The sequence below is a fragment of the Schistocerca nitens genome, chromosome 6, assembly GCF_023898315.1.
Source record: "Schistocerca nitens isolate TAMUIC-IGC-003100 chromosome 6, iqSchNite1.1, whole genome shotgun sequence".
Taxonomy (NCBI): Eukaryota; Metazoa; Arthropoda; class Insecta; order Orthoptera; family Acrididae; genus Schistocerca; species Schistocerca nitens.
In genome coordinates this window covers 711791229-711806031 of record NC_064619.1, presented here as the reverse complement: position 1 = coordinate 711806031, position 14803 = coordinate 711791229, and positions in this window count along the sequence as shown.

The window sequence follows — 14803 nt, the reverse complement described above, 5'->3', positions numbered from 1 at the left end:
TTTTACGTGTGAAATGTTGTCATTTTTTCACTTACTATTGGCTGCATTCGTTGCTATAGGTACACTTTTCTTCATAAATAAGGGAGATTATTCGATGAATTTTGCACAGCATACAAATCATACTTACAGGTGTGTGAAACTCTAGAATTTTCCAAATCTATTAAAAACTGTGCTAAAAATTTAATTAACCATAAAATTTGAGTTTCTTCTAAACATGAAGTTTAAAATGTAACAGCTCATTCATTTTTCATTAATTAAATAAATTCTAGAGTTTCATACACCTGTAACTATGGTTTATATGCTGTGCAAAATTCATCGAAGAATCTCTCTTACTTGCGAAGAAAAGTGTACCTATAGCAACAAATGCAGCCAATAGTAAGTGAAAAAAAGATGAAATTTCACACATAAAAATTTTATTTTGTTATACTTTTGAACTTACATTGCTAGGAGTTTGAATCCTGAATCCTTCCTGGTCGTGTTGACAAAGTTTTATGAATTTATTTGTAAAAGTATAGACAGTGGAAATTAAAATGTCATGTGGTGCCTCTCCTGCTCAAAGTCTGCCAGTTTGACGTCCTACCCCCTTAACTGCTTCACACTCTGAAAAGTACTTACAGAACGCTAGTGTGTAAATTATATTCTCTTAGTCTCTGAACTGTTAATCAAATGTAATAAGGTACTTGAACGTTAAGTACTACTCTGAATTGAAATAAGTTATCAGAGGCAATGAGATAGTACTATTTTCAGAGGACTATGTTATGCATATGCCATAGATTCCATCAAAACCTTTAAGGGCTGTAAGTTGTCAGTTAGGTTCTGAAACTTGCCAACTAGAAACTGAACCTCACTCTGTAAACCTAAAAACTACTGCGTGCAATGGAAGTTGTCTGCTCTGCTTTGTAGCTCGTAGTCTCGTTACATGGTGAATTTTTAAGATAAAAGAACTAGCATTAAAATTTCTCTTCACAAAGTATGCAGTGCAATGCACTGTCTGATCCAAAGTATCCAGACACCTGTTATTGGACATTAATATGGGGCTTGTCGACCCTTCGCTTCTGTGGCAGTTAGAATTCTTTTGTATAAACTGAAAATAACATGTCGGAAAGTCTGTGGAGGAATGACAGTCCATTCTTCCTTAATAGGCGAAATCGGAAGTCAGTAGTAGATTCAGGGTTCTAGAACGAAGTTGTTAATCTGTTGCATCTGAATGGTGTTCCACTGGGTTCACGTTGGGGCTGTGTGTAGGCCAATCTACTTCTGGACTGTTACTGTCCACAAGCGACTCTGAACTGCTGCTTCATGACAGGTGCAGTGCCTTCCTCAAACACAATACTGAATGGTGTATAACAGGCTCGTATCCCCCTGCATTCACCGTCGTCTTAAGTGCAATAAGCGGACTGCACCCTAACCACGAAACACTCCCATCCTCCCCCACCCAGTGATACCTTAATACCAAGTCCACTGTACTTCACTGTACGCACTCCATATGATAGTAAACAACGTTCGCCAGCTGTTCGCCGAACACTTCCATCATGTTGTTAAATTCCAACTCACTCCAGTCATCCACCGTCCAGTGGCGTCACTATTTCCATAACTTCAAGCGTCGCTTAACATTGGCTACAGAGATATGTGCTTTGAGCAGCTGCTCGACCATTGTACCAAGTTCTTTCTAACGCCTTAAGCGCAGTCATTACGCTAGCTGGATTTCTTGTAACACTTCGGAACTGAGAAGTCGTATCTTCTTCTGATTCCGCGAGATTTTCAAAACCCACGCTCCACAGTTCTTGATCGTTGCTGTTCGTCAGTACACGAGATTGGCCTCGCCTTGGTTCAGCTGTCGTTGTTCCCTCACAACAATGGCACCCTTAGAAGGGGTTGAAATGTCCCTGATTGATCTGTTACGTTCTTCATACACAACGTCTAGTACACTTCCGAAGTCGATGAACTTCCCTGGCAGACCCATTCTACTGACGCTTCGCCACTGATAACACAGCATTAGCTACATCCATTTATACTTGTGGGTCCATTTTCCGTGTCAACTAGTGGTCAGTTACGCATTATATGCAGATGATAGGTATTTCTGACCAGGCAGTGTATGTGGCAAATGGGTCTGATGGGCTTAGGACTACAATGTGTTACACACCCCGTGCCCCCCCCCCCCTCCTCCCTATGGCGTTGATAACTCTTTCGTGAGTATGTGCTTGGCTACCATAAGATCCCAGCCCCTGCAGCACTACTTCCACTTTTGTGCTGCAAGTCTATACATCCCTTATCCTTTTCCTTCTCTGACTTGACATTGGATGGTGTTCCTGGTGCAGACTGCTTGGAAATAGTACATACCTTAGGACCCTAGTTTTCCATTTCCCTTCCGGAGCACTCTACACATTTTCATTAATAAATACGTGGAGTTTGATCTCGCACAACTTTCCCAAATTTTTCACAAGTGCAGATAGTGCAGAGAAGGTCGCCTAATATGGTGTGTTCCACTTTTATGCCTTCCCACTTTAGCAACTTTCGTCTGAAATAAAGTAGTATGCCCAAAACCCAGCACGGTAGCCTTCCTGTTGGGTGGGGTGTCCCTTACCTGCATGGTAGTAGCCCCCTGACCACACTGTTTGTGCTGGAGCTGAAAACTTCCCATGCCTACTGTTGAGTATGTGCCTGTCATAACTGGGGCATGGGGACTAAGACCAACAGATCACTGGTCTGGTAGCCATTTCTGAGGCTGAGGCTGGATGGGTGGCACCCATGGGGATAGCCCCTGTTTAGAGTGGGTGACCTGCATATGAAGTGGATGAAGCTTTCTCCCGTTGGTGGTCAGACAGCCCGAACAGTCTCTTCAGAAGGAAAGAATTCGTTCAATGTAGACAGATACGACCCCAAAATGATTCCTTCCCTGGCTACACTGTGTGAGGAATGTTGGGCTAAATGACAAGCAGAGAAATACCCTCTCAAATACCTGGTCTGTATAAGGACAGATGGGATTCTTTTTTGGCCACAAAGCCTTATAGAGACTTCATGGCTACCAGGGATATTTCAAGAATCGTGCCAATTATGATAGCGTGTCAGGTGGAGTTAGTGTATCTATTCTGAGTATGAGGAAGTTGCAGCCATCTCCAAAACAAAGAATGGGTCAGTTTTGATTAAAACAGCGTCCCCTGTCCAGTCATGAACATTGCTTGCCTGTAACAACTGGGTAACATTCCAGTGACCATAGATCCCTGTAATAATCTGAAAGGCGTCATTTTCCATCGTGACTTCCTCCTGCAGTATGATGAGCTACATGCCAACTCAAATTGAACTGTACAATTCGTCTGTTGTCCCCATAAGAGTTCAAAGAGCAATGCAATTGCTACTGGGGCTTTCATCTTTGCCTTTGAGGTCGATTTATTTCCAAAGGTGACTGTATACTGTTGTGACTTAACACTGCATGTCCCACAGCCATGTGATGTTTAAAATGTACGAAATTCGTGCACATCTTCATGTTGCAACGCCAGCCAAGTCTGTAGGGTCTTGTGAAAGACCATTGCAAGCAAATGTTTCTTCTGCTCCTCCCCACCAGCCTGCATCAGCTGTGGAGAGCGCCATTCTCCCACCTCACTAGACTGCGCTGTCCTTCAGAGAAAGAAAAAAATTCAGGAAGATAAGACTCTAAACAGACTGACATAACAGGAGGCCAAAAAGTATGTCTACATCCAGTGTGCATGACAGTCGCACATAACTTTGACCCCTCTGGCGGTAGTACTCTCCTCATTACACGTACTACAGCAAGCCTTGACGCTGCCTGACCATGCTGCCCCTCTTCTCCCAATTATTGGGGACTGTCCTCTTACTGGTTTTGTATGGGTCTGCGAGGCCTTGGACGTTGTGCACCATGAAGGGCTTCGGTTGGCCACTGGGGCATTCCGAACTAGCCCCATACCAAGCCTCTGTGCAGAGGCTGGTGAACCGCCACTTCATATGCGGCGACGGCTACTTACAGTGCGCCAGGCGTATAAAACGTTGTCCACACCATACACCCCTGAATACCATACCGTTGCTCAGCCTCCTCTGGCACGATTGTTTCATAACCGGCAACGTACGACGCAGCCCTATGGGATTCGCGCACAGGATTGCCTCGGTGCGATGTCTATGGCTGGTCTTCGTGTTTTACGTCGCGGTTGGAGCAGATCTCCACCTTGGCTCCTCCGGAGACCCAAACTTATTTTAGATTTGACTAATTTTAAGAAAGATGGCACACCTGATTTTACGTTTCAATCTCTTTTTAACATTTTAGATGTGCATCACGGTTTCACTGTCGTTTATACTGATGGCTCCAAACAGGAGATTTTCCTTGGCTGTTCTGTGGTGTTCCCTGATCATGTTACCCGGATTCGCCTCCCTGCTGAATATACCGTTTTCGCAGCGGAGCTCCACGCGATCCTGAAGGCACTGGAGCAGATGAATCGTGTTCGGGGCGATCGATTTCTTCTCTGCTCCGATTCTCTTAGTGCCTTACAATCACTGCAGAACCTATACCCGACTGAGGAGATGGTCCAGCTGATACATGACCAACTGTACTTGCTCCAACAGCGGGGTAAAGAGGTATCCTTCTGCTGGGTGCCTGGTCATGTCGGCATATGGGGCAATGAACAGGCTGATCGGGCTGCCAAGGAGGCCTGCAGAGAGCAGGATGTGGTCCAGTGTCCTATCCCCTTGCAAGCAGTCATCGCTGCACTCCACAGGAAGTGCATGGATTTGTGGGAGGACGAATGGCTGGCGGTGACGGCCAATAAACTGCGGTCGGTAAAGTCAACCACTCGGCCGTGGCGTTCCTCCTGCCGGCTGCTCAGGCGGGAAGAGGTGGCCCTCACACGTCTTCGGATCGGGCACTGTCCTCTGACGCATAGCTATTTATTACGGCGGGAGGATCCTCCGTTTTGTGATGCTTGTGGTGTGCACATCTCTGTCCAGCACATTTTAACAGACTGCATTTTATACCGTGCTGCAAGGGCAGAAGCACAAGTTGATGGGGATCTGCCTTGTGTTTTAGCTAACGATGAGACGTGTGTGTCTAGGGTTTTTAAGTTTTGTGATGTGTCTGGACTCTGGCCTAAACTTTTAGGCTGGAGGTTTTAGTGTATTGCAGAGTGGCTGACTCCTCCCTTTTTTCCTTGCGGTCAGCCAGCCACTTCCATCTGCTACATTGTTTTAGCTCCCTCTCCCGTATTCTTCCTGTGTTGTCCATGTTTTACTGCTGACGCCCTGCTTCATCCCACGCTCCGGTGTGGGTGAGCACCTATTTTTCAATGATTGTTCCCCGTGTTTTATGTTCCGTTTTATGTCAATGTTCTGAGTTTTTTTTCTTGACACCCGTCTCACTATGATACTGGCCGGGCGCTGAAGACCTTGCTGTCGTGCGTCCACCAAACTCTACTACTACTACTCTTACTGGTTTCCCTACACCCATTTTGGAAACAATGGCTTACCACCCTCCAGGAGTGCCAACCCCAATCCCCCAGGCAGACACACATCTCCCTCATATGGCTTCTCACGAGGACCTCCGCCATTCATGGCTACCAGGGACATTTCAAGAATCATGCCAATTATGATATCACGTCAGATGGAGTTAGTGTATCTGTTCTGAACTCTGTATATAGTGAACTTTGGCCTCTTGACACAGCTTTGGCGGCTGTGGCTGTTCGGTAAGGGCTTTTCAGGACTTAATTTTCTGTGATGTTTCTCTCTCCTGATGGTGGAGTGCCTCAGAACGTATTGTCTGCATTGGTTTCTGAACTCTCCAACCTTCCCTAGTGTTGGGCGACTTCAGTGCCCATAACTCTTAGTGGGATAGAACCATGATCACTGGCTTTGGTTAAAGGTGTTGAAAACATACTTACAGATATTGATCTGTCTTTTGAATACTGTCATTCCACACTTTGTGGAAATTAGTTGGGCATTGATCTTTCTACTTGCAGCACTGTTTTTTCCCCATCCATCCATTGGAGGGTCCACAATGGCCTGTGTGGTAGTGACTATTTCAGTCTGCCTGACCCTCACTCAGCATCTCTCTCCTGGGCGCTGACTTAGATGGGCTCTCTGCAATGCTGACTGGGATTCTTTCATCTCCTCTGCCATTCTGAGCTCTCTGCTGAATGGAGGTACTGATGAGACTGTCCAGAATGCCATTGTAACTGCAACTGACATAGCAATCCCTATTCCTAGAGATCCCCCCTGTCCAAAGGTAGTACTTAGGTGGAACACAGATGTTGCAGAGGGTCCCAAACGCCATAAGTGCCATCCAACAGTCGAGCACTTGGTTATCCTGAAACAGCTCTGTGCCTGGGTCTGCCACTTAATAAAATGACAGAAGCAAGAATATTGGGAACAGTATGTTTGAACCATAGCATAGTGTACAACTCCTTTGCAGGTACAGGTGAAGGTCAGATGCATCTATGGATACTGGTTCTCTGCAGGTGCACTTGGTATTTCTTTGAACAGTGTTGTTTGCCCTGACCCAGACGTCATAGCTAACCATTTTGTTCTGTGTTATGTGCAAGCATATGCATCTGAGAACTACCAGCGTGCCTTTTGTGTCCTTAAACAGCTGACTGATTGTGATCAATTTTCACTACACGCCAAGTGGAGCCCTATAGTGCCCCATTGAGTGGGATTCTTCAGTGCCCTAGGTGTTTGTCCTGACATAGCCCCATGCCAGACCACATCCAAAATCAAATGCTTGGGCACCTAGTAGTCGATTTAGTGTCCACTATTTACCATCCTCAAATGTACCTGGAGTGAGGTTGAGCTCTCATCTTAATGGGACTGAAACCGTGTAAAAATCTCCACGTATTCACAGCTATCGGCCAGTTAATCTCACCAGTGTCTTCTGTAAGCTGCTTGAGCGCGGGGCGTGTTTGTGGCCGTTGGCTGTGTGTCTCGGGGCATTCTGGCTCCATCCCAGGGCGGTTTTCGCCTAGGCTGTTTCACTGCTGATTGCCTGGAGTCTGTCATCCAGACAGCTTTTGTTCCATGTCTAAACCTTATTGTTATCTTCTTCGGACTATAAACGGCTTGTGACACCACATCGCAACACCACATCCTTGCTACCTTACATGAGTGCGGACTCCAGGTCCAGCTTGAAAATTTTGTCCAGAACTTCCTGTCCCACTGTACTTTCTGGGTTCTAGGTGGCGCTTCCCTCAGTACCCCACATATCAAAGGGAATGGAGTCCTGCAGGGTTGTGTATTAAGTGTCCCTCTCCTTTTAGTGACCAAAACGGTCTAGCAGCTGCTGTGGGGGTCTACAGTATAACCCTCCTTCTATGCTGAAGATTCTTGCTTTTACTATTGCTCCTCTGTCAGTACTGCTGAAGGCTGATGCAGGGAGCCATTCGAAAGACGCAGTCATGGGCACTCACCCATGGCTTTGTCTTCTGCCTTCGATATTAACGTCAAACACCTCCCACTGTTGTACTACATCCAGAACTTCATCTCACTGACCAGTTACTCATTGTGGTGGAACCTTATCGCTTTTTGGTTTTGGTCTTAGATGCCCAGCTGATGTGGCTTCCTAAGGTGCTAGCTGTTTCTTAACACTCTTCGCTGCCTCAGTAACACCAGCTGCTGTCCAGATGGCACTACTGTTCTGCAGCTTTATGAATCTCTGATACTGCCCCGTCTTCATTATAGGAGTCACATATATGGTTCAGCATCGCCTTTGGCATCCAGTCACTGGACCAGAAACACCACTGTGGGTCTGACTTGCAACAGCAGCCTTTCGAACTAGCTTGGGGCTGGGGTCTTCCTCTACAGATCAGGCGCCAACAGCAGCTTCTCAGTTATGCTATAAATATTTGCAGCTCCACCAAGCACCTGCACTACTGTAGCCTTTCTCCCATTAGGGAAGTCTACCTCACAACAGAGATCCAGAACTGGGGTCACAACTGCAAACTGATTACAGTATCTGTTCTGAACCCAAACATCCCCCACTGTCACCTTGTGAGGGAGCAATCCTGTACATTTGCATCGTGTGTACTCTGAGCTCGGATCTCTCTCGATGCATCCTTCAGACTTACAGATTCAGTTTACCCTTTCATGCTCAGCCACATGTTCCTGGCTGTCTTTTCTGCTTTTCCAGGTTTGGAATTGGTATACACTGATAGGTCAATGGTAGATGAGACGGTTTTGCATATACACATGCAAGGTGCAGTGACCTACGCTTTCTGAACTGATGCAATGTTTTCACTGCTGAACTGGAGGCCATCAAACGTGCCTTTGGCCATACCTGTTCTTGCACTGGCAAGATACTTACAATCTGCAGTGACTCCATGAGTGGCCTTCTGTCTACTGGCTACTGATAACTCATCGGTTATTAGTCACGAGTTTCTAGCATATTCATTCTGAACTACAGAAAGTTGGGCGGCTGGTCGTCTTTGTTTGGACCCCTGGATATGTTGGGACCTTGGTGAATGAACATACTGACTTTTTGGTAAGGTTTGCTAGCAGGATGCCGATTATGGAAATTGGGGTCCCAGAACTGGACCTTCTGTAGACTCTGTCACCAATTGTTCGATGTCTGGACTCTGGTTTCCCCCAGACTTTCTAACCGAACTGTGGGCAACAAAGGAGACGACCAGCTTGCGGCAATCTTTCCTTAGGGCTTCTCGCAAGGAATCCACTTTGTTTGGTCAGATACACACTGACCACACTTGGCTGACCCACAGCCACATTCTCTGACATGAGAACCAACTGCGCTGCTGATGTGGTACCCACCTGACAGTGGCCCACATCCTACTACACTGTCCAAATTTGGCTCCTTTGCGGCGATCTCTCAACCTTCCTAATAAGCTACCTTCCATGCTAGCGAAAGATACCAAAGTGGCTGACCTGGTTTTACTTTTCACACATAAAGGTGGTTTCTCTCGTCTCAGTAAGATGGAGCAGTTTGGCCTCATGGCCGCCTGAGGGGTTGGAGAGTCAGCCCTGGCCTGCTCTGGCCCTGGGATCCCACGATGCAAAAGGTGCATCTCCCACAGCATACCGTGCTCTGGGGACCGTCAGCAGCAGTCCCGCTCTCTTTACCCTTTCTCACTTTCCTCCCAGTTCTCCTTGATTTTATGTCTGTGTTATTGTATCTTGTTTATTCACTGTCCCAAGGATTTGCCTTTTGTATCCTCCACCTGAGGAGTATTCTATGTTCGATAAATGTAGGATGAAAGAAGTGATGGTCTCGCAGTTTGGTAACTTCAACAACTAACCAACCAACCATTGTTTCACGAGAGATCGTGTACGGTATGAGCAAATCGATAAGGAACTTTAAATTAACGTTATTAACAAAAGAAACAGCAAAGAAAGTGAGAGTCCAACTTACACTTACCATGTAAGCTTAGCGACGGTGAAGCTTCAAAAATATGCGAGTGTTCACTAAAGGTAATGTGCTCCAAATTATTTAACTTAGTACAGGTTTCTGTAAGATGTGAATCGGAGCCGGCCGAAGTCGCCGTGCGCTTAAAGGCGCTGCAGTCTGGAACCGCAAGACCGCTACGGTCGCAGGTTCGAATCCTGCCTCGGGCATGGATGTTTGTGATGTCCTTAGGTTAGTTAGGTTTAACTAGTTCTAAGTTCTAGGGGACTAATGACCTCAGCAGTTGAGTCCCATAGTGCTCAGAGCCATTTGAACCATTTTTTGTGAATCGGACATACAATTACGGAAAAAGAAAGCTAAGGAAGAACATTGGTAAGCGTCTGCACTCGAATTATCGATAAATGTTCTGTGTATTTGGTAAGTGGATGGCGTGTGATCAGTAACCAGTCACAACATTAACGCCAGTAATTTGATCAAATTAAGGACTTGATTTCTTCGGTTGATAACCGAATGTAAACACTATACGAACAAAAGATATCGAAGATAGGGAACATGAAATATCATTCAAATACTCTCTACGTGTGTGTCAATAAGCGGCGTAGATAAAAATTCAGTGCTTTCGCGGCAGTAGGAAAAGTAATCTCTGCCTCAAATTGTGTTCACTCAAGGCCCAGGGCTGTTTCGTAATGTGGGAAATAAGATATTTTAACCGATCCTGATGCGTGTGATGCAGTCCGCAGCCCCAGGCGATCTGAGCAGTTCTTTTACCCCCGGCCATGGCAACCGTATCTGGTGATCACAAAGCATTTACCCGAGATACTGTCAGGGAAATCTGATGTCTCATTCCTAATAAAGCTCTTAGTACAGAGCGAACTCGAATGGGTGCATGGCCTGGCCGCAAAGAATTGGAGCTATTTGTATTTGCGCACATACATCAAAGTAGTAAGAGCAGCGATGAAATCATAGACTTTATTTTACCATAAATCTGAGTGGGGAAGTTTATTACCCTACATAAAGCCGCTTTGCAACCAAGACGGTTTGCTGCTTTGGGTGTATTGGCGAAACAGTAAGGCGAGGATAAAATTTGTTCGAAATCTTTGTTTAGCGCTCTCGTTGTGTGTGCTGTGTACTTCGTTTAATAGTAAAACAACTTCTTCAGTTGTCAGTGGATTAGTGACTGAAGATTTCTTGGAAGGACTTTCTCTGGATACTCCTCAGTGTTTCCTTTCCGTCTCATACCATAACGGTCAGTACCTGACGGTCTCGCAAACCGTTGTACGAGACGTTAACAATTGTCAACGACAAAGCAGTTTAGTTACTTGATATTCTGAAACATTTATTTACTCCGTTTACGGATTGGTAACTCATAAATTTAATACCCCCGCCCCCAGGGGGCTCGAACTCTTTGGCGGGTTCATGCTTGGCAACCACGTGGCCCCAGTCTTTGCAGCATCTCTCCCCTTCCATGTTGCACGTCTATCCTCTTGTTGTACTTTTCCCCTCCCGTGGGGAACATGACTGAGCCGGCTTTTGGAAAAGTATTCTGCATTTACGGTTGTCAATATCAGGATCTCTTCATTGCTTTCCGTTACTTTCTTCTTTCACCTTCTCCTGTACTTCCTCTGCTTCGACGTTTGAGGTTCCTCTTTTTGTTCTTCCTCCCTGTGCGTTCCTGAAAGCTGGCCCACGCGTCTGACAGGTGACTGAGTAACGCGAAATTACCAGGCCCGAGTCGACAGGTACGGTTCGCACGTAGCCTCCCCCCTGCGGTACACGCCCGGCCCAGGAAAGGATGATTGCCTGAGCTGCTACCTTCCCAAATTGCCAATTGGTCCCTCTGTCAAGTGTTCAGGAGGTGTGACCTGAGGCGCGAACAATCGCCTAAAGCGGATGGAGCCCCATCTAAAGGCCCACCCCCCCCCCCCCCCTTGGAACGAGCGCGCCATTGGAGACAATGGCAATCATAGAGTATTTTCTCGCCATGAACCAATCATCCTCACAGTCAACGGCTACGAAGCGTAATCGGAATGAGGCCAGTGATTCACATACTGAAGCTGGCCAGTCTTTCGCTACAGTAAATCCTTCCATAATTCAGAAAGGTGTCGATGCAATTGCTGGCCCTGTGAAACCCTACTCTTGTTTACGCAATGGCACTTTGCTTTTGGGGAGTGCTTCTGATTACCAAGCACAACTGCTTGCAGCATCGCTCCTCCGTGGCTAGCCTGATAGTGTCGAAGCATATCGAATGCTGAATTCTTCCCGTGATGGTATTTACACGAGGCTTCTTGACCGTCTGACAGAGGCACAAATCCAAACGTACCTCTCTGATCAGGGCGTCAATGCAGTCGCTGAGGTGATGAAAAAAAAGTAGATACCTCCTTAGTGCCCACAGACAATCTTCCTAACTTGTGGTAGAGTAGTTGTTCCATCAAAGATCAAAGCAGGTTATGAAGTTATCACAATCAGACCATATATTCTGAACCCAGTGTGCTGCTACCAGTGTCATTGTTACCACACTCTAGTCCTGTCGACACCTGGCCAAATGTGTAATGGCTACCTCCTCCGTCGTGAGGACCCACCTCGGTGTCACTGTGGCTCACACATGACTGTCATCCACATCTTGCCGGAATGCTGACTTTTAGCCGCTCTGCGGCGGACTTTCAACCTTCCCAGCAACCTACCTTCGGTGTTGGGCGACAATGCCTCAGCAGCAGATTTAGTTTTATGCTTTATTCGTGAGAAGGGTTTTTATCGTACCATTTAATGGTGTGTCGTCACCCTCCCTCCATTTCAACTCTGTCGCACTTTCTTTTCATAAGTTTGTCACGGTGGCCGTCTTTTTCACTACGTGTGTTCATCTCGCCTTGTCTTTTTGGGGTGGGCATTTTAATGTGTTGCAGAGTGTCTGGCTCATCTTATTGTGATAAGCCAGCCCAGCCATATCCTCTATGGTTTTAATACCTTCTACTTTTCCTTGTGGCGTATGTTTTCCCTGTTTTTTTTCGTCCCATTCGTTTTCGGTGTGGTGTTGGTTGTTTTTGTACCTAGAGCTTTGCTTGCGTCAGAAAAAAGGGACTGATGACCCTGTAGTTTGGTCCCTTTATACCCCGAACCAACCAACCAACCAACCAAATGCGTAACGTGTAGTAAGGATGCTCACGGGGGTCACCGTCCGCCGCCGCCTCCTCCCTGCTGCATCAACTGCAATGGCGATCATCCCGGCGCCTCGCGCTATTTCCCGAGTACCTCGATGAGTGGGCTGACCAGGAAACCTAGGTGAAGGAAAAAGTGCCTTACCCATTCGCTCGCAAGTAGTTGGCTAGTCGGAAACCCTGCATTCTACGATCTGGCACCCACATTATTATTTTGCTGCATTTCGCTCCACGAAAGACATGGCCACGCCGACAGGCAAACACACATTTAGCACCGCGGTTGTGAAATCGCCCGGTCATGGTAGCGTCCCCGCCTCCTCAAGCTGTGCAACACACCACCAAACTGTCACTCAACGGGACGAAGTCACCAGCTAAACAACTGGCAGGCCGGAAACGACAGAAGGAATTCTCCAGTGAAGACTTCCTATATCCCTCCCGTTAAGCCGGCCGGAGTGGCCGAGCGGTTCTAGGTGCTTGTCTGTAACCGCGCGACCGCTACGGTCGCAGGTTCCAATCCTGCCTTTGGCATGGATGTGTGTGATGTCCTTAGGTTAGTTCGGTTTAAGTAGTTCTAAGTTCTAGGGGACTGATGACCTCAGAAGTTAAGTCCCATAGTGCTCAGAGCCATTTGAACCTCCAGTTAAGTCACCTTCTCTGAGAACCGTAAAGGCTCCAAGAAGTCAAACAAAGGCATTCTTCTCCTTCAGACTTGAAGATCCTCTTTGACAGCGTCTCCACACGATACTATCGCCTAGCCGACCTCAGTGTCGCCAGTGCGCACCGCCAACCATTTTTCTGCACTGTACTCTGCATGCAAACAGGAGAATGCCGATGCTTCTGGAGACCTATTAGAGCAGTGTCCTCCTGCCTCTGTGCCCTGTAGCAGCGAATCTTCGGAGGGCAGCTGCTGAGCAGACATCTCATTTTTTCCTCGTCATGACTGTCCTCCAATCGAACGTTTGTTCACTGTCTTCAATACAACAAAGAGGATTTGTGGCTGCTCTTAGAATCGTAGCGTCCACTTGTTCTATATTCAGGGAAAAAATGCGTCCTTAAGACCACTTCAAGGTTTCACAATTCTTCCTGGTCCGTTTTGACCTTCCCCAAGGTAGACACTCCATCTCATGGGGAGTCATGGGACGACGTTCGTAGTCAATCCATCTTCCTGACTACCTGCCTTCAACCTGTTGCAGTTCGCCTTTTCCTTCCTCATTTGACCTTTTCCCTTTGTACCGTTTACATCCTTCCTTCATTCAATGTCACAAGGGCAGACTTCCTCCAGCTAATTGGGCAGCTACCTCACAGCTTTCTGGTTCTTGGTGACTTTAATGAGCACCATCCTCTTCAGGGTTCTCCCAGAACCTCTGAGAGGTGCACCTCTTGACTGACCTTCTCAATCAACTTAACCCCTTCTGCCTTAACACAGGAGCACCCATGTTTCTTTCAGACTCCATGCACACCTATTCCAATTTGGGCACATTCTTCTGTGCTGCCCAACTTTCCCATTGTATCGAGTGGTCCGTTGTGACACAACTTGAGCGACCATTTCCCGTGTACTATCTGTCCACCTACATGCACACCCAATGCCTTCCTCCATCGGAAAGGAGGGGAGGAGGCTCTGGCGATACCCTTCTCAGAATAGTGAGTGTTAATATGCCGCGTTTGGTATGAGGGAGATAGATCATGCTCTGACCATCCCGATCCTCCGCCTCAGGGCCAGACGCTGTTAACATTCAGGTGTTTCAACACCTTCCTCTTGCAGGCAACCACTTTCTGCTTCATTCGTACAACCACATCCGGGCAGAGGACACGCATCACGGACACTGGTGTAAACCAAGTCATACCCATATGTAAGCCCAGTAAGGACAAAAACCTTCCTTCTAGCTACCAGTTACAAGGCGATGGTACGATTCATGCCCAGCTGGTATGTTGGCTCGAATCTCGCAATTTACTGCAGTGTGGATTTCTAGCGCGCCGTTCTGCAGTTGACCATCTAGTCACTTTTTCCACCCATGTCGTGAACGACTTTCTGCGGAAATCCCAGACTGTGGCCGTGTGTTTCGGTTTGGAGAAAGCTTAAGACACCTGCTGGAGGACTGGTATGCTCTGTAGTCTCTACACGTGCGGCTTCCGTGTTCCCCTTGGCTTTCACTTCCTGCTCCGTTTCTTTTAGAAATTTTTAGAAGACAGAATTTTAAGGATATGTGTGGGTTCTGCCTTGTTTGACCACCTTTATCCAGGATAACCGTGTGCCTAAGGGTAGGGTTCCGTCCTGAGTGTGGTCCTCTGTGCTATGGCCGTTAAC